The sequence below is a fragment of the Lissotriton helveticus genome, chromosome 5_1, assembly GCF_964261635.1.
Source record: "Lissotriton helveticus chromosome 5_1, aLisHel1.1, whole genome shotgun sequence".
Classification (NCBI taxonomy): domain Eukaryota; kingdom Metazoa; phylum Chordata; class Amphibia; order Caudata; family Salamandridae; genus Lissotriton; species Lissotriton helveticus.
The window spans coordinates 58,376,288-58,395,296 of NC_136065.1; the positions used below are offsets into that span (position 1 = coordinate 58,376,288).

Sequence of the window (19,009 nt, forward strand, 5' to 3'; positions counted from 1 at the left end):
TTTAGGGTAGTGCAATGTTGTTTGTGTAGTGTAGGGTATAGTACTGGGTGTAGTGTTTTAGGGTTAAGGGCAGTGCTGTGGTGTTTATGTAGTATAGGGGGTCGTGCTGGGGGTAGTGTTTTAGGGTTTAGGGTAGCACAGTGGTTTTTGGGTAGTGTATGGGTTCATGCCGGGGGTAGTGTTTTAGGGTTTAGGATAGTGCAGTGGTGTTTGGGGAGTGTAGGGGATCGTGCCGGGGTAGTGTTTTAGGGTTTAGGGTAGCGCAGTAGTGTTTGGGTAGTGTTAGGGGTCGTGCTGGGGGTAGTGTTTTAGGGTTTAGGGAAGCACAGTGGTGTTTGTGTAGGGTAGGGGGTCGTGCCTGGAGTAGTGTTTTAGGGATTAGGGTAGCGCAGTGGTGTTTCGGTAGTGCAGGGGGTCCTGCTGCGGTAGCGTTTTAGGGTTTAGGGTAAAGCAGTGGTGTTTGGATAGTGTAGGGGTTTGTGCTGGGGTAGAGTTTAGTGTTTAGGGTACCGCAGTGGTGTTTGGGTAGTGTAGGGGATGGTGCTGGGGTAGTGTTTTAGTGTTTAGGGTAGCGCAGTGGTGTTTGGGTAGTGGAAGGGGTCAAGCTGGGGGTAGTGTTTTAGGGTTTAGGGAAGCACAGTGGTGTTTGTGTAGTGTGGGGGTTGTGCTGGGGTACATTTAGGGTTTAGGGTAGTGCAGTGGAGTTTTGGTAGTGTAGGGGGTAGTGCCGGGGTAATGTTTTTGGGTTCAGGGTAGCGTAGGGGAACATGCCGAGGGTACTGTTTTAGGGTTTGGTTAGCACAGTGGTGTTTGGGTAGTGTGGGGGGTCATGCGGGGGGTAGTGTTTTAGGGTTCAGGGTAGTGCAGTGGTGTTTTGGTAGTGTAGGGGGTGAGTTGGGGGTAGATTTAAGGTTTAGGGTAGTGCAATGGTGTTTGTGTAGTGTAGGGAATAGTACTAGGGGTAGTGTTTTAGGGTTTAGGGTAGTGCAGTGGTGTTTGTGTAGTGTAGGGGGTCCTTCTGGGGGTAGTGTTTTAGGGTTTAGGGTAAAGCAGTGGTGTTTGGGTAGTGTAGGGGGTCATGCTGGGGTAGTGTTTAGTGTTTAGGGTAGTGCAGAGGTGTTTGGGTAATGTAGGGGATCGTGCTGGGGTAGTGTTTTAGTGTTTAGGGTAGCGCAGTGGTGTTTGTGTAGTGTAGGGGGTCATGCTGGGGGTAGTGTTTTAGTGTTTAGGCTAGCGAAATGGTGTTTTGGTAGAGTAGGGGGTCGTGCTGGGGGTAGTGTTTTAGGGTTTAGGGAAGCACAGTGGTGTTTGTGTAGTGTAGAGGGTCGTGCCTGGAGAAGTGTTTTAGGGTAGTGCACTGGTTTTTAGGTAGTGTAGGGGGTCGTGCTGGGGTACAGTTTTAGGGTGTAGGGTAGCGCAGTAGTGTTTGGGTAGTGTAGGGGGTCATACCAGGGGTAGTGTTTTAGGGTTTAGGGTAGTGCAGAGGTGTTTGGGTAGTGTAGGGGGTCCTGCCGGGGGTAGCGTTTTAGGGTTTAGGGTAAAGCAGTGCTGTTTGGATAGTGTAGGGGGTTTTGCTGGGGTAGAGTTTAGTTTTTAGGGTACCGCAGTGGTGTTTGGGTAGTGTAGGGGATCGTGCTGGGGTAGTGTTTTAGTGTTTAGGGTAGCGCCGTGGTGTTTGTGTAGTGTAAGGGGTCGTGCTGGGGGTAGTGTTTTAGGGTTTCGAGAAGCACAGTGGTGTTTGTGTAGGGTGGGGGTTGTGCTGGGGTAGATTTAGGGTTTAGGGTAGTGCAGTGGAGTTTTGGTAGTGTAGGGGGTAGTGCCGGGGTAATGTTTTAGGGTTCAGGATAGCGTAGGGGGACATGCCGAGGGTACTGTTTTAGGGTTTGGTTAGCACAGTGGTGTTTGGGTAGTGTGGGGGGTCTGCGGGGGTAGTGTTTTAGGGTTCAGGGTAGTGCAGTGGTGTTTCGGTAGTGTAGGGGGTGAGTTGGGGGTAGATTTAAGGTTTAGGGTAGTGCAATGGTGTTTGTGTAGTGTAGGGGATAGTACTAGGGGTAGTGTTTTAGGGTAGTGCAGTGGTGTTTGTGTAGTGTAGGGGGTCGTGCTGGGGGTAGTGTTTTAGGATTTAGGGTAGCACAGTGGTTTTTGGGTAGTGTAGGGGGTCATGCCGGGGGTAGTGCTTTAGGGTTTAGGATAGTGCAGTGGTGTTGGGGTAGTGTAGCGGATTGTGCCGGGGTAGTGTTTCAGGGTTTAGGGTAGCGCAGTGGTGTTTGGGTGGTGTAGGGGGTCCTTCTGGGGGTAGTGTTTTAGGGTTTAGGGTAAAGCGGTGGTGTTTGGGTAGTGTAGGGGGTCGTGCTGGGGTAGTGTTTAGTGTTTAGGGTAGTGCAGAGGTGTTTGGGTAGTGTAGGGGATCGTGCTGGGGTAGTGTTTTAGTGTTTAGGGTAGCGCAGTGGTGTTTGGGTAGTGTTAGGGGTCGTGCTGCGGGTAGTGTTTTTGGGTTTACGGAAGCACAGTGGTGTTTGTGTGGTGTAGGGGGTCGTGCCTGGAGTAGTGTTTTAGGGATTAGGGTAGCGCAGTGGTTTTTGTGTAGTGTAGTGGTCGTGCTGGGGGTAGTGTTTTAGTGTTTAGGGTAGCACAGTGGTGATTGGGTAGTGTAGCGGGTTGTGCTGGGGTAGTGTTTTAGTGTTTAGGATAGCACAGTGGTGTTTGGGTAGTGTAGGGGGTCGTGCTGGGGGTAGTGTTTTAGTGTTTAGGCTAGCGAAATGGTGTTTGGGTAGTGTAGGGGGTCGTGCTGGGGGTAGTGTTTTAGGGTTTAGGGAAGCGCAGTGGTGTTTGTGTAGTGTAGAGGGTCGTGCCTGGAGTAGTGTTTTAGGGTAGTGCACTGGTTTTTAGGTAGTGTAGGGGGTCGTGCTGGGGTACAGTTTTAGGGTGTAGGGTAGCGCAATGGTGTTTGTGTAGTGTAGGGGGTCATACCAGGGGTAGTGTTTTAGGGTATAGGGTAGTGCAGAGGTGTTTGGGTAGTGTAGGGGGTCGTGCTGGGGTAGTGTTTAGTGTTTAGGGTAGCACAGTGGTGTTTGTGTAGTGTAGGGGGTCGTGCTGGGGGAAGTGTTTTAGTGTTTAGGTAGTACAGTGGTGTTTGGGTAGTGTAGCGGGTCGTGCTGGAGGTAGTGTTTTAGTGTTTAGGGTAGCGCAGTGGTGTTTTGGTAGTTTAGGGGTCGTCCTTCGGTTAGTGTTTTAGGGTTTAGGATAGTGCAGTGGTGTTTGGGTAGTGTAGGGGATCGTGCAGGTGTAGTGTTTTAGGGTTTAGGGGAGCGCAGTGGTGTTTGTGTAGTGTAGGGGGTCCTGCCAGTGGTAGTGTTTTACGGTTTAGGGTAAAGCAGTGGTGTTTGGGTAGTGTAGGGGGTCGTGCTGGGGTAGTGTTTAGTGTTTAGGGTACCGCAGTGGTGTTTAGGTAGTGTAGGGGATCGTGCTGGGGTAGTGTTTTAGTGTTTAGGGTTGCGCAGTGGTGTTTGGGTAGTGCAAGGGATCGTGCTAGGGGTAGTGTTTTAGGGTTTAGGTAGCGCAGTGGTGTTTGGGTAGTGTAGGGGGAAGTGCCGGGGATAGTGCTTTAAGGTTTAGGGTAGCGCAAAAGTGTTTGGGTAGTGTAGGGGGTCCTGCCGGTGCAGTGTTTTAGGGTTTAGGGTAGCGCAGTGGTGTTTGGATAGTGTAGGGGTTCGTGCCAGGGTAGTGTTTTAGGGTTTAGGGTAGGGCAAGTGGTTTTTGGGTAGTGTAGAGGGTCATGCCGGTGGTAGTGTTTCAGGTTTTAGCGAAGCGCAGTGGTGTTTGTGTAGTGTAGGGGGTCTTGCTGGGTTAGTGTTTTAGGGTTTAGGGTAGCGCTGTGGTTTTTAGGTAGTGTAGGAGTCATGCCAGGGGTAATGTTTTAGAGTTTAGGGTAGCGCCATGGTGTTTGGGTAGTGTAGGGGGTCATGCCGGGGGTAGTGTTTTAGAGTTTAGGGAAGTGCTGTGGTGTTTTGGTAGTGTAGGGGCGTTCTGGGGGTAGATTTAAGGTTTAGGATATTGCAATGGCGTTTGTGTAGTGTAGGGGATAGTGCTGGGGGTAGTGTTTTAGGGTTTAGGGTAGTGCTGTGGTTTTTGTGTAGTGTAGGGGGTAGTGTAGGGGGTCGTGCTGGGTGTAGTGTGTTAGAGTTTAGGGTAGTGTAGTGGTGTTTTGTAGTGTAGAAGGAAGTGTTTTAGGGTTTAGGGCAGTGCTTTGGTGTTTATGTAGTAAGGGGGGTCGTGCTGGGGTAGTGTTTAGGGTTTAGAGTAGCGCAGTGGTGTTTGGGTAGTCTAGTGAGTCGTGCCAGGGTTAGTGTTCTTGGGTTTAGGGTAGTGCAGTGGTTTTTGGGTATGGGTAAGGGGTTGTGCCAGGGATAGTGATATAGTGTTTAGGGTAGCGCAGTGGTGTTTGGGTAGTCCAGGTGGTCCTGCAGGGGGTAGTGTTTCAGGGTTTAGGGTAGCACAGTGGTGTTTGTGTAGTGTAGGGGGTCGTGCAGGGGGTAGTGTTTTAGTGTTTAGGGTTGCGCAGTGGTGTTTGGGTAGTGTAAGGGGTCGTGCTAGGAGTAGTGTTTTAGGGTTTAGGTAGCGCAGTGGTGTTTGGTTAGTGTAGGGGGAAGTGCCGGGGGTAGCGCTTTAAGGTTTAGGGTAACGCAGTAGTGTTTGGGTAGTGTAGGGGATTTTGCCGGGGCAATGTTTTAGGGTTTAGGGTAGTGCAGAGGTGTTTGGGTAGTGTAGGGGGTCGTGCTGGGGTAGTGTTTAGGGTAGCGCAGTGGTGTTAGGCTAGTGTAGGGGATCATCCTGGAGTAGTGTTTTAGTGTTTATGGTAGCGCGGTGGTGTTTGGGTAGTGTAGGGGGTCGTGCCAGGGGTAGTGTTTTAGGGTTTAGGTAGCGTAGTGGTGTTTGGGTAGTGTAGGGGGAAGTGTCGGGGGTAGTGTTTTAGGGTTTAGGGTAGCGCAGTAGTGTTTGGGTAGGGTAGGCGGTCCTGCCGGGGGTAGTGTTTTAGGGTTTAGGGTAAAGCAGTGGTGTTTGGATAGTGTAGGGGGTCGTCCCGGGGTAGTGTTTTAGGGTTTAGGGTAGCACAGTGGTTTTTAGGTAGTATAGGGGGTCATGCTGGGGGTAGTGTTTTAGTGTTTAGGGTAGTGCTGTAGTGTTTTGGTAGTGTAGGGGGCGTTCTGGGGGTAGATTTAAGGTTTAGGGTAGTGCAATAGCATTTGTGTAGTGTAGGGGATAGTGCTGGGGGTAGTGTTTTAGGGTTTAGGGTAGTGCCGTGGTGTAGTGTAGGGGGTAGTGCAGGGGGTAGTGCAGGGGGTCGTGTTGGGTGTAGTGTTTTAGGATTTAGGGTAGTGTAGTGGTGTTTTCGTAGTGTAGGGGGTAGTGTTTTAGGGTTTAGGGCAGTGCTTTGGTGTTTATGTAGTAAGGGGGGGTTGTGCTGGCGGTAGTGTTTTAGGGTTTAGGGTAGCGCAGTGGTGTTTGGGTAGTGTAGGGGGTCATGCAGGGGGCAGTGTTTTAAGGTTTAGAGTAGCGCAGTGGTGTTTGGGTAGTCTAGTGAGTTGTGCCGGGGTTAGTGTTCTAGGGTTTAGGGTAGCGCAGTAGTGTTTGGGTAGTGTAGGGGATTTTCCGGGGCAGTGTTTTAGGGTTTAGGGTAGCGCAGTGCTGTTTGAGCAGTGTTGGGGGTCATGCCGGGGGTAGTATTTTAGGGTTTAGTGTAGGGCTGTTGTTTTTGAGTAGTGGAGAGGGTCGAGCCGGCGGTAGTGTTTTAGGTTTTAGTGTAGCGCAGTGGTTTTTGGGTAGTGTTGGGGGTTGTGCCGGGGCAGTGTTTTAGGGTTTAGGGTAGTGCAGAGGTGTTTGGGTAGTGTAGGGGGTTGTGCTGGGGTAGTGTTTAGGGTAGCGCAGTGGTTTTAGGATAGTGTAGGGGATCGTCCTGGAGTAGTGTTTTAGTGTTTATGGTAGCGCGGTGATGTTTGGGTAGTGTAAAGGGACGTGCTGGGGTAGTGTTTTAGGGTTTAGGGAAGCACAGTGGTGTTTGTGTAGTGTAGGGCGTCGTGCCTGGAATAGTGTTTTAGGGATTAGGGTAGCGCAGTGGTGTTTGTGTAGTGTAGGGGGTCGTGCTGGGGTAGTGTTTAGGGTAGCGCAGTGGTTTTAGGATAGTGTAGTGGATCGTCCTGGAGTAGTGTTTTAGTGTTTATGGTAGCGCGGTGGTGTTGGGGTAGTGTAAAGGGTCGTGCTGGGGGTAGTGTTTTAGGGTTTAGGGAAGCACAGTGGTGTTTGTGTAGTGTAGGGCGTCGTGCCTGGAGTAGTGTTTTAGTGTTTAGGGAAACACAGTGGTTTTTGGGTAGTGTAGGGGGTCGTGCTGGGGGTAGTGTTTTAGTGTTTAAGGTAGCGCAGTGCTGTTTGGGTAGTACAGGGGTCGTGCTGGGGGTAGTGTTTTAGGCTTTAGCGAAGCGCAGTGGTGTTTGGTAGTGTAGGGGGTTGTGCCTGGAATAGTGTTTTAGGGTAGCGCAGTGGTTTTTGGGTAATGTTGGGGGTTGTGCCAGGGGTACAGTTTTAGGGTTTAGGGTAGCACAGTTGTGTTGGGGTAGTGTGGGGATGTCGTGCCAGGGGTAGTGTTTTAGGGTTTAGGTAGCGTAGTGGTGTTTGGGTAGTGTAGGGGGAAGTGCCGGGGTAGTGTTTTAGGGTTTAGGGTAGCGCAGTAGTATTTGGGTAGGGTAGGCGGTCCTGCCGGGGGTAGTGTTTTAGGGTTTAGGTTAGCGCAGTGGTTTTTAGCTAGTGTAGGGGGTCATGCCGGGGGTAGTGTTTTAGAGTTTAGGGTAGTGCTGTAGTGTTTTGGTAGTGTAGGGGCGTTCTGGGGGTAGATTTAAGGTTTAGGGTAGTGCAATGGCATTTGTGTAGTGTAGGGGATAGTGCTGGGGGTAGTGTTTAGGGTTGAGGGTAGTGCTGTGGTTTTTGTGTAGTGTAGGGGGTCGTGTTGTGTGTAGTGTTTTAGGATTTAGGGTAGTGTAGTGGTGTTTTTGTAGTGTAGGGGGTAGTGTTTTAGGGTTTAGGGCAGTGCTTTGGTGTTTACGTAGTAAGGGGGGTCGTGTTGTGTGTAGTGTTTTAGGATTTAGGGTAGTGTAGTGTTGTTTTTGTAGTGTAGGGGGTAGTGTTTTAGGGTTTAGGGCAGTGCTTTGGTGTTTATGTAGTAAGGGGGGTCGTGCTGGGGGTAGTGTTTTAGGGTTTAGGGTAGCGCAGTGGTTTTTGGGTAGTGTAGGGGGTCATGCAGGGGGCAGTGTTTTAGGGTTTAGAGTAGCGCAGTGGTGTTTGGGTAGTCTAGTAAGTCGTGCCGGGGTTAGTTATCTAGGGTTTAGGGTAGCGCAGTGGTGTTTGAGTAGTGTAGGGGGTCATGCCGGAGATAGTGGTATAGGGCCCGATGTAGGTAGGCATGTATTTACAGATTCAGTATTTTTGCCGAATCTGTATTTACCGAATCGGTAAAATTACCGAATTGATAAATATAGACTCTGTAAAAATACCGAATCTGTAAATGCAGATGTAGGTGGTGCTTTCAACAGTGCCACAGGCCCCTAAGAATTCGTTATTTACCATGTAATACTATTGCATAGTAAATAACGAATTCAGGTGTACATGCACATCTGTGCATGTACACCTATGCCGTGTGACACACAGACATGCCCTTAGGGCATGTATGTGTGCCACATGGCACACAAGCCTGACATTGGGGTGCTACAGGGTGTCAAAGTGACACCCCGTTCCCCCTGCCAGGATTCGGTATTTACACTACCCTAAACCTTAAATCTACCCCCAGAACGCCCCCTACACTACCAAAACACTACAGCACTACCCTAAACTCTAAAACACTACCCCCGGCATGACCCCCTACACTACCTAAAAACCACTGCGCTAACCTAAACCCTAAAACACTACCCCCGGCAGGACCGCCTACCCTACCCAAATACTACTGCGCTACCCTAAACCCTAAAACACTACCCCGGCACTTCCCCCTACACTACCCAAACACCACTACGCTACCTAAACCCTAAAACACTACCCCCGGCACGACATCCCTACACTACCCCAACACCACTGTGCTACCCTAAACCCTAAAACTGTACCCCTGGCACAACCCCCAACATTACCCAAAAACCACTGCGCTACCCTAAAACACTATTCCAGGCACGACCCCCTACACTACCAAATCGGTAAATACCGATTCGTTATTTCCCATTGATTCCTATGGGCTTCAAGGCCCATAGGAATCAATGGGAAATACCGATTCGTTATTTACCGATTCGGTAAATACCGAATCGTACAGAATCAGTAATTTTAAAAGAAAAATTACCTACATATGCCTACTTCCAATTTACTGACTCTTAAATACCGAATCGGTATGATTCGGTATTTAAGAGTCGGTAAATCGGATTTACCTACATCGGGCCCATAGTGTGTAGGGTAGCGCAGTGGTGTTTGTGTAGTGTAGGGGATCGTGCTGGGGGTAGTATTATAAGGTTTAGTGTAGCGTAGTGGTGTTTCGGTAGTGTAGGGGGTCATGCCGTGGGTAGTATTTTAGGGTTCAGGGTAGAGCAGTGGTATATTAGGGTAAATGGTAGTGCAGTAAATGTAAATGTAAATGTAAATGTAAATGTATAGGCATTTATATAGCGCACTACTTACCCGTAGGGTCCCAAGGCGCTTCGACCGCTGCGAAACCCTTCCTGGCTTCCCTGAGAGATGGTCCCTTGATGGGTATCTCCAGGGTGAGACCAGGCATCCCCGGCGGTCTGGTGGGGCCGTTAGTGAAGATGAGGCAAGCTAATGCCCAGAGTTGCCGAGTGTGAACGCTGATCAGAGTGGGCACCGAGGCGAGAGAATTATCGAGTCCGCTGACCCTGGTCCAGAAACCTGCCGCGCCGGGAATCGAACCCTGGTCCCGGGCCGTCCTCTGCTCTCGGGTCTGCCGCCTCTAACCAGTGAGCCACACTACTTCACTGCAGTGGTGTTTCTGTGGTGTGGGGGGTTGTGTTTTAAGGTTTCGGCTAGTGCAGTGGTGTTTGGGTAGTGTAGGGGGTTGTGCTGGGGTAGATTTAGGGTTTAGGGCAGTGCAGTGGAGTTTGGGTACTGTAGGGGGTAGTGCTGGGGTAGTGTTTTAGGGTTTAGGGTAGCGCAGTGGTTTTTAGGTATTGTATGGGGACATGCCGGGGGTAGTGTTTTAGGGTTTGGTTAGCGCAGTAGTGCTTGGGTAGTGTGGGGTGTTGTGCGAGGGGTAGTGTTTTAGGGTTCAGGGTAGTGCAGTGGTGTTTCGGTAGTGTAGAGGGTGAGTTGGGCGTAGATTTAAGGTTTCGGGTAGTGCAATGGTGTTTGTGTAGTGTAGTGGATAGTACTGGGGTAGTGTTTTAGGGTAGTGAAGTGGTGTTTGTGTAGTGTAGGGGGTCGTACTGAGGTTCCGTGACGATTTTACTCGTGTTTGTAAACATTGTCGTAAATACATAATTTCGGTATCAGTGAACCGCAAATGATCCATTTAGTATATCCTGGTGTTTTCGCTATGCTACGAGCAAGAGCACTCCTGTTACCAACACATTTGTGATTTACCCATGACATCCATCTTAGAACACGGAAGCCATTTTGTATTCCTTGCCCTCACATAGTCAATGGACACGCAATGACCTCTTTTTATTTAAGGACACGTAGGCCTTAACCGGCGATTCACCTTGCGAGTGACACGTGCACCTTAGGCCAGCAACGCTGTAGCAGCATGACTCGGCAAGAACTGCCTCCCCAGCCTGAGGCCAGTCCTGCTATACTGGTTCTTGTGTTCGTTGGCCTGATCATGATTAGGCGGCCGAAGCTGGTAACCGTGCCCATTTACAACCCACAAACATTTCTTATCCTGTCTTTCTATCTTCCACACCTGGCTCTGCTCTTTTCCTTCTGGGCCTTTATTAGGGGGAGGTAACGAAATTTACGATGAGGCGGTCCGGGTCTTGAATGAAGAATTGACATGGGATTATGATGGACTAGTGGGAACCCCTCATTCGTAATGTTTTGACATCAGATACTGTTGACGATTCCTGTGCAACGCCAAATATTTATTGTTTAAGACACGAATGTTTAGAACTGTGGTAACATGTAAAGAATTTGCCTGAAGCCCAATATTTAGTATATAAGGAGCAACCCTCTTTGTACAAATTGAACAGGCTCCTAGATACTGCCCATGTGTAGTTTCTGTGACTTCTGTGTCCCTGCAGTAATAAACCTTTGGTCTTTGACGCCACCATCGAGAAGCCCGTGTTTCTGTTTGTTTGTGCACCGAGACAGGTGGAACTCCGGGGTCTTCGGGTGTTATCCCTGACACCTCTGGACGGAACCAAAAAGTCCAGAACTCCAATTGGCGCCCAACGTGGGGCGACGTCATTCGGTACCGGTCCAAAAGCCTGAAGAGTTCGAGGAGCTTCGTGTGAAGATTTCAGAGGGACGCGCCCCACTTCATCGATCCCGGCATATCGCAAAAGTGGCCCCGACGTTCTCTTCCATGAGGGTTCCCGTTCAGACGGCTGCAGTGGTCCGTTACCTTGACCGTCGCCCTGTCTTGGACCCGAGGTGCAGTCCTTAGTACGGCGAGACGTGACGGGTTTCTCCTTGGTGACGTCTTCAGTACCTCAGTTAAGTATTTTGTGAGGGTTGCTCCTGTTTGGATAATCCTTTTAGTTCTCAGTTCAGTTCAGTTCTGTAAGATTATCACTGGTTATTCTGGTTACGATAATCATTCTGTTCAGGTCAGGTATCGATACATTTGTCAGTTCTGGTAGGCCTAAGTTCTTGGTTCGAGTGCGCATCTTTTCTGTTTGTGTCTTGTTTGTTTTGTGTTCCGGATTATAAAATGGTAAGTCGGAAAAATTGTATGTTGTCTTGTTTTAGTTGCAACAGTGATTCCCAGTTGGAGGACTCGTGTTTGGTTCCTCCGATTGGAACTCCCCTTTATGATCTATATTGCAAATTTGGTGTGGGCCCTATCTCTTATAATGAGGTATGGATCCGCTTCACAGAGAAAGATGGTGTCCTTAGTTGGCCACTACATGGTAGTTTTGAACCTGAAGTTCTCGATAATCTAGAAAGAAGGTTGTTTAAGAAGAAAGCCCGGCCAGCAATGTTTGATTCTTTCCGTTATTGGCGAAAAGAATCTAAACAGAGAGAAATTAAAAAGTTGAAGAAAGAACAGAAAGAGCAAGAGTTGACTTTAGAACAGTCTGCTAGGCAGCTGCAACTCAACGAGTCTGAGAAAGCGATGGAGGTGGCCGATAGAGAGCGTAATTTAGCGATAGACAAGTGCTATCCTGCTTTGCCATCGAGTACGGCTAAGATAGTAGAGGACCCTGAAAAGGATCCCCTGTTGTCTTACTTGTTACGATCACCCCCACCGTATGCACAGGGTGCTACGGCTCCACCTATACCGAATGTTCAATTACCGGTTGCTGGACAACCTGGTGTCCCTGTTCCCGCTCCCCTGAATCAAGTTCCTGTACCTCCTGTGGTCAATATTAATGTTCCTTCGACAACCCCTCTTCTAGGGTTGCCGGCTTCTTTACCTATGCCTGTGTCGCTCACACCTGCTATGTTTTATAGTCATTTGTTAAAATATGTAAGCTATTTTTCCTGCTACTCCTACTGTTCCTAATCTATCTGTTCCAACTGCTACTCTATTTACTGCCTCTGCTAATATTATGACTCCGCTTTCTGTTCGTCGAAGAATCACTGATTCTGTCTCTAATATTCTATCTCCCTTCTATAAAACTCTGATTAAGACTCCTACCTCTGACTCTGTGCAGAGGCGTAGTCAGCTTCCCAGTACTGAAGAAAGAGGAATACTAGATTCCACTGCTCTTAGATGGGTTTCGAAAGTTGGAAGATATAATGTACAAGATGTATTAGATACATTTATGCAATGGAACGAACCGACACAACGATATGTGTTCGATGAAATGTGTTTCCTTCTACGTGAGGAATTGGAAGAGGATGACCCTGAATCAAATCTAGGAGAATTAATTAATGTTCAGAAAGAGTTTGCTGCAGGTATGATAGTTGGTCAAAATATAAAAGAAACGATGGAACTGATTTTAAGTTATAGGAATGACCCATCCCTTCGTTCACCAAGAGAGTTAGGGAAACGTAGTACGAAACAAAATCGTCAATATCCAATGAGAGAGGTTCCACCAATTTGGCGTGAAGCTGTGCAAGCTAATGTAAACCTTGGTATTGCAGCCGCTCCGGCCCAATTCCAGAGAGTATGGATACATATTCCATGGAAGCGAGCTGAAGTATTAGCAGTGAAACAGGCCTTGCCAGATCCGCGTAAAAATCCTGCAGGGTACTACAAAGAGTTGGCTCAAACAGTTGACGCTTGTGTATTGAATCTTGCTGACATAGATCTGCTATTTGGTAATGTAGTACCGCAACCAATTTGGGCTAAAATTCGTAAAGAGAATCATCCAGTTGCCCTAGGTGGTGACTGGGCAGCTATAATTGCAGCGGATGGTCAACAATTAGGTGGTTCCAAACCTGAACCTTTAATTGCTAATTTGCCTGGTAGAATAATCGATTTAATGAAAACCTTGATGCCAGCATTGCGCGTTAACTGGGACAAATTGTCCGCGTGCAAACAAAAGAAAGACGAAAGCGTCTCCGACTTTTTCACAAGATTCGAGGAGACTTTCGTGGATCATAGTGGTCAGGATATGAGCACAGAAGGAGGCCAGAGATTATTTGTTGATAAATTCGTGCACAATCTGTTGCCAGAACTTAGTAGTAAATTAAAGAATTCTGAAAGTGCGTGGGCTGTCTCTACGACTGCGCAAATACTTGCGACTGCCCAGTACTATGAAAATAGGGATAAAGAAGAAAAGGAAAAATCAGATAAAAAGACGAAAGATTTAAAAACTAAAGTACTTTTACAGCAAGCTTATCCGCCTCGCACGAATCAGACGAATATGCAGCAAGGGTCATATCAAAGAACGGAATATAATTTTCAAAGACCACAATACCAATGGAATCAATGTGCTTATTGCAAAGTGGAAGGTCATTACAAAAATGAGTGTCCAGTTCGGGCACAAAATAATGCTGCGGCAGCTCAGAGAGGTCGTGGTAGTTCTATGCAAAACTCTAGAGGTCGAGGACGAGGTGCTATGCCTCCACAGACAAGTGATCGCCCCTCTAATTATTTCGACCAGCGAAATGGACAATCTGCCCAACAGAATAGGTCTCCACAATATCATGTGGAAGACTATTATGAAGCTAGTGAGGAAGGTCAGCAAAGCGAGTACTAGGACAGCCATGGACAAAGAGAGGGAGTAGTATCAGTACCAGTAGATCAGAGTGGGCCTTATGTCGCAGTAGCAACATCAGGTATAGTCGAACCGTTTCTGTTGGATACTGGTGCAGCAAAAAGTTCTATCATACATGCGAAACTCCCTGGCGCACCTTTGTCTGGCTCAACAAACGTTTCAGTAGGTTTTTCGGGCGCCCCTGTTCACAACCCTGTTTCTGGTCCTTTGTCTATTTCTGTTGGACCCTGTCAATTGAAAGCACCCCTGATTTTGACGACAGGTTGTAACGAAAATCTGCTTGGTTTAGACTTGTTAAAACGCCTGTACGCGACATTGTCCTGTTCTCCAGCAGGAGTACAACTTACGTTGGGTAAAAGAATAATCTCTCCGATGTACTTGTCGATGGATGCGCTCCCACCAGAGCTGCGTTCACTCCCTGATACTCTTTGGGCGACTGGCCCTAATGATGTAGGTCTATTGGAAATTCCACCCTATGTAGTAACTTTGAAAGCAAATGTCAAACTTCCACGAATTCCACAATATAGAATCTCTAGTGAAGGTGAGCGTGCGCTCCTACTGATAGTACAAGACCTGATCAAGAAAGATGTTGTAGAAGAGACTAGAGGAAATGTCTGTAATAGTCCTGTACTGCCTATTTTGAAACGAACTGACCCAACAAAACCTCCAGTATATAGGTTCGTAATTGATCTTAGAGAGGTTAATAAAATTGTGATCCCACAGTTTCCTGTGGTTCCAGACATTACTGCATTGTTAACGTTGATTCCTGCTACAGCAGCATGGTTTTCAGTTGTCGACTTGAAAAATGCCTTTTTCAGCATTCCGATAGCCGAGGAAAGCAGAGATATCTTCGGTTTCTCTCTAGGAGGACGAAGCTTTAGGTTTAAACGCGCTCCACAAGGCTATTGTGAAAGCCCATCCATTTACAGTCAAGCATTAAAAAGCCAGTTAGATTCCTTCGTACTTCCTCTTGGTTCTGCTTTAATACAGTATGTCGATGATCTTCTAGTGGCTGCCGATGACAAGGAAACTTGCAAAACAGCTACGATTTCTTTATTACATCACTTGTCAGATTTGAATCACAAGGTGTCACCTTCAAAAATGCAATACTGCTGCCAAGAAGTGACCTACCTAGGTCATCTCTTGTCAAAGGAGGGAAGGAAGTTGACCCCAGAGAGAATAAAAGCAATTACACAGATGAATGTTCCTAGCACGCAGAGAGAAGTACGTGCCTTTTTAGGTATTACCTCATATTGTAGGCAATGGATCCCAAATTTTTCTCTTTTAGCAAAACCATTGGTAGCCTTGACTGGGAAAGGTGTTCCGAGTCCGGTACCATGGTCTGCTGAATGTCAGCAGAGTTTTTCTGAGTTACGAAATGCACTGTGTTCAGCACCTGTATTGGGTACACCCGACTACAGTAAGCCATTCACGCTCTATGTCCACGAGAGAGAAGGTTGTGCATTGAGTGTTTTGACGCAGAAATTTGGTGATAAACAACGCCCTTGTGCGTATTTTTCATCAACATTAGATCCAGTAGCTAGAGCATTGCCTAGTTGCTTGAGAGCTACAGCCGCAGCTGCAGCTTCCATTCGACAATCTGCTGGTTTAGTAATGAACAACATGCTAGTAGTTATGGTTCCTCATGCTGTGGATACACTCATGAACCGAACCAAGACGCAACACCTTACCAGTGCTAGATTATCAGGTTATGAACTGACACTATTAGCTAGTCATATTCAGATCAAAAGATGCAATGTATTGAATCCAGCAACATTGTTGCCGACTAGCCAAGAGTCGAGTGATTCCGAACCACACGACTGTTGTTTCAAAACTGAGGAAGAAACAAAAGGACGAATTGATCTAAAAAACACTCCGTTGTCAGATCCAGATGGCACGTTGTATGTTGATGGGTCTTGCTTCAAATTGGAGAATGGTGATGTGACTGCTGCTTATGCAGTAACGACCTTGAGTACGATTGTGGAGACTGCAAGAGTGAGTCAGAATTCTGCCCAGGCTGCAGAATTGATCGCGCTAACAAGAGCGTGCGTTTTAGCTAAGGGAAAGAGAGTGAATGTGTTCACAGATAGTCAGTACGCGTTCGGCGTGGCCCATAGTTTTGGCCGTTTGTGGAAAGAGAGAGGTTTCATTACGTCCCATGGGACTAAGATTCAACATGGTCAGCTAGTTAATGACTTGTTGGAATCTCTAACCTTACCGACTGAAGTTGCGATTGTGAAATGCAGTGCTCATAAAGCAATCACGGATGATGTTGGTCGTGGGAATGCTTTTGCTGATGAGACTGCAAAACAGACAGCTAGAAATATGATGAGTAGAATGTATGTTGCAACGTCTGCAAGATGGATTTCTGAGTCTGGAATGTGTGAGGACACAGTGGAAAGCGTGAAGGAAATTCAGAAAGAGGCGACTGAGGAGGAAAAGCTTGCATGGAGAGAGAGCACGGGTAAATTGGACTCGAGTGGGTGTTGGATTGACTTGTCGGAACAACAGCGTTGGATGTTGCCTGATGCGTATGTGCTTGCAGTAGTAACGATGGCACATGGAACAGCGCACATCAGTTCAAAAGGGATTTGTAAGATGTTGGCTCCGGTCTGGAAGAATGATGGGATTAGTAAGTGTGCAGAGAGAGTGGTGAGAAATTGTATGGTATGCTTGATGCATAATCCTGGCAAGGGAATCCCCACACCTGCAGGTCACTTCGCTCCTCCTTCCTGCCCCTTTGAAGTGATCCAGCTAGACTTCATTCACATGGATCGTTGCAATAATCTGAAATACGTCCTAGTGGTAGTTTGTGCTTTCTCCAGATGGATCGAAGCATACCCACTGAAGGACAATACTGCCTTATTCACTGCCAAAATTCTTCTTAAAGAATACTTCCCCAGATACGGAATGCCACGGATTGTATGGTCAGATAACGGAAGTGAGTTCGTAGGGAAAGTTATGCAGAGTGTGTGTGCCGGCCTAGGGATTAGACAGAAGTTTCATAGTGCGAATCATCCCCAGTCCGCGGGTTTAGTCGAGGGTTACAATGGCACCCTTAAACTGAAACTTGCTAAGATACAAGCATCCACGGGTTTGTCCTGGCCAGATGCATTGCCTTTGGCTTTGCTATCAACAAGAGCAACCGTACATTCTAGAGTAGGGCTTAGTCCTTATGAAATAGTTTTTGGCCGTCCTGCAAATGTTTGGGGGGTACCTAGACCGAAAGAATTTAAGCAGCTGGAATACCCAATGTTAATTGATTACCTTTTCGACTTGACTGCTAAATTGAGTCTTATTCACCAACAGGTTTTCGATGCATTGCCAAAGCCACCGGAGAGTCCAGGCCATCAGCTGAAACCGGGTGATCAGGTGGTCATCAAAAATTTTGCAAGAACAAAAAATCTTCAGCCCAGATTCATTGGCCCTTTCCAAGTCCTGCTAGCAACGAGAACTGCTATTCGTGTGGCCGGAAGGAAAAACTGGATCCATACGACACATGCTAAACGTGTGCCTCTGCCACTTCCTTACGACAACTGGGTAAAGAAAGGAATCGGTGCCTCTGAAACGGAACAAATCCCCAGGTTCATACCTTTCAGCGAAGCAGAACTGATCACGGATTCACCAAATTCTGACTCTCCTCCTGAAACTGCTCTTTTGAACCCTGAACATTTGTCATCCACACCCAATGAACATTTGCCATCTGCACCAAAAGAACATTTGCCATCTGCGAACGTGAACATTGCAACGTCAGCTGAAAATACATTGTTTCCAGATCAGACAGCTCCTGCAAAACTGAGATACAACTTACGTTCTCGCAATATGGACAAATAAAGCAGGAAACTGCCTATTTTCAGATTTGAATTTGCTATACATTGCCTCCAGCCAGGAAGTTTGCTAATACTTTCTTTTTGTTTTAAAATTGCCTTGCCGTCTGGGTAGCCGTAGGGTCGTGGCTGTGTGCCTAGTTGAATCTGCGGGGGTCAGACACAAGGTCGATCTTTCTGTTAGTTCTGGGAACTCCCAGGGCTGATAGAGGCATTTTCATCTACGTACACATCATCAGTGGTCGCGAACGGTCGTAGAAGATGGAGCTTCCTGAGCTACAACGAGAAAATGTAATTTATGTTCGCAGAAATAGACTGTACAGAATACTACACAGCAAATGCTTTCTAATGCAATGTGCAGTTACATTTTTAATTGTTTTGATAACGTTGGTGGGTGGAATCGTCTTTGGTGTACATTTGATTTTTATGCCAGTAACTACAGTACCTTCCCTTGATCCTACTACTTCTACGGTTTCTTCTATGCATTCTTTTCACTCATTTCCTGAACACGAACAAGCTCGACGCTCAGAATTTATTAACAATACATTTGTACAGCTCTTGCATCAACACCAACTGGTAGTTAATACTACAGACTGCTGGGTGTGTGGCTTGATACCTCACACTATGGATAAAGGCATTCCCTATCTAGTCTTGCCTTTTAGCTACAATGGATCATTTCAGGCCTTTCAGACCATTTTTTCATATGCCCTTGAGACCTATCCTCCGCGTCCACCACGGTCCACTAAATACAACTCAGCCAACAAAGCTTTAGTCCAGGGAATTATTGACATGATTAAAGACGTCAATAATACTCCATCTTATCCTAGAGATGAATTACGGGTGTATTTGAGTTGGAACTCTACAGAGTATCGCCTTAGTTTGGGAGAAAGCAAGCGTAAAAGCTCCACTTCAGTTTGGGTCGTGCCTCACCGAGGTCAGGTCTGTTTGCAAGGAAATGGGAGAAATCTGAGAGCTCAGCTAGGGAGGAGTGAGTGCGTTGAGACTTACGTATTTCCGTCTAACTCCTCCCCTGCCTTTCTGACTGCTAGGGGTACCTACTTCATCTGTCAGGACAGAGCATATACATGGCTGCCTGCTGACTTTTCAGGTTCATGTTATATTGCTCGATTGTTACCCCCGACATACACTGCTTCTTCAGATTATCACAAAACCAGAGTAGCAAGAGGTGTCTTCAGCAAGGAAGATACCGCTGGTCAAGAAGCTGGAGACTTCTTCAAAGGTTTCCTTCCGTTTTGGGGGCCTATGGCCAACAGTAGAAATCTACGTCAACTAACATGGGTAGTTGAATCTACTATTACAGAAACTGCTGGTGCCCTTAGTAACTTAACAGCTGAGCTTCAGGCGGATCGTCTCATGACGTTGCAGAACCGTATGGTTCTAGACGTAATACTTGCAGATCGAGGTGGGGTATGCAGAATGATCCAATCGAGCTGCTGTGTCTTTATTCCAAATAATGCTCCAACAGTCTATGAAGCAATCTCTAAGCTACATAAGATTTCCGACTCTATACACGTAGATAAGGGAAACTGGTCCTTCATGGAGTGGTTTTGGACTCTGGTATCAGCGTGGGGATGGAAGGTTCTGATGGTCATTGGTGTCATCCTAGTATTTCTGTTCTCGTGCTGTCTTATTATCCAATGTGGTCCCGCTCTGTGTAGTCTCTGTGCTGCAACCTGTTTCAGAAAACCACCTGCATTAGGAGAAAAGGCACGAGACAGGATGATGATACAACAACATGTCACTGACCTAATGAGCATAGAATTAGACTCTGACTCTGATATAGACTGAGTAATTGCC

The 19,009-nt window shown here is 47.3% G+C and overlaps 1 protein-coding gene across 1 annotated transcript in view; it reads left to right on the forward strand.

The window, feature by feature from the left end:
- Positions 1-19,009, forward strand: part of LOC144752948 (butyrophilin subfamily 1 member A1-like) — a 450,376-nt gene that overhangs the window by 301,392 nt on the left and 129,975 nt on the right. The gene's annotated exons all lie outside the window — the stretch shown is intronic.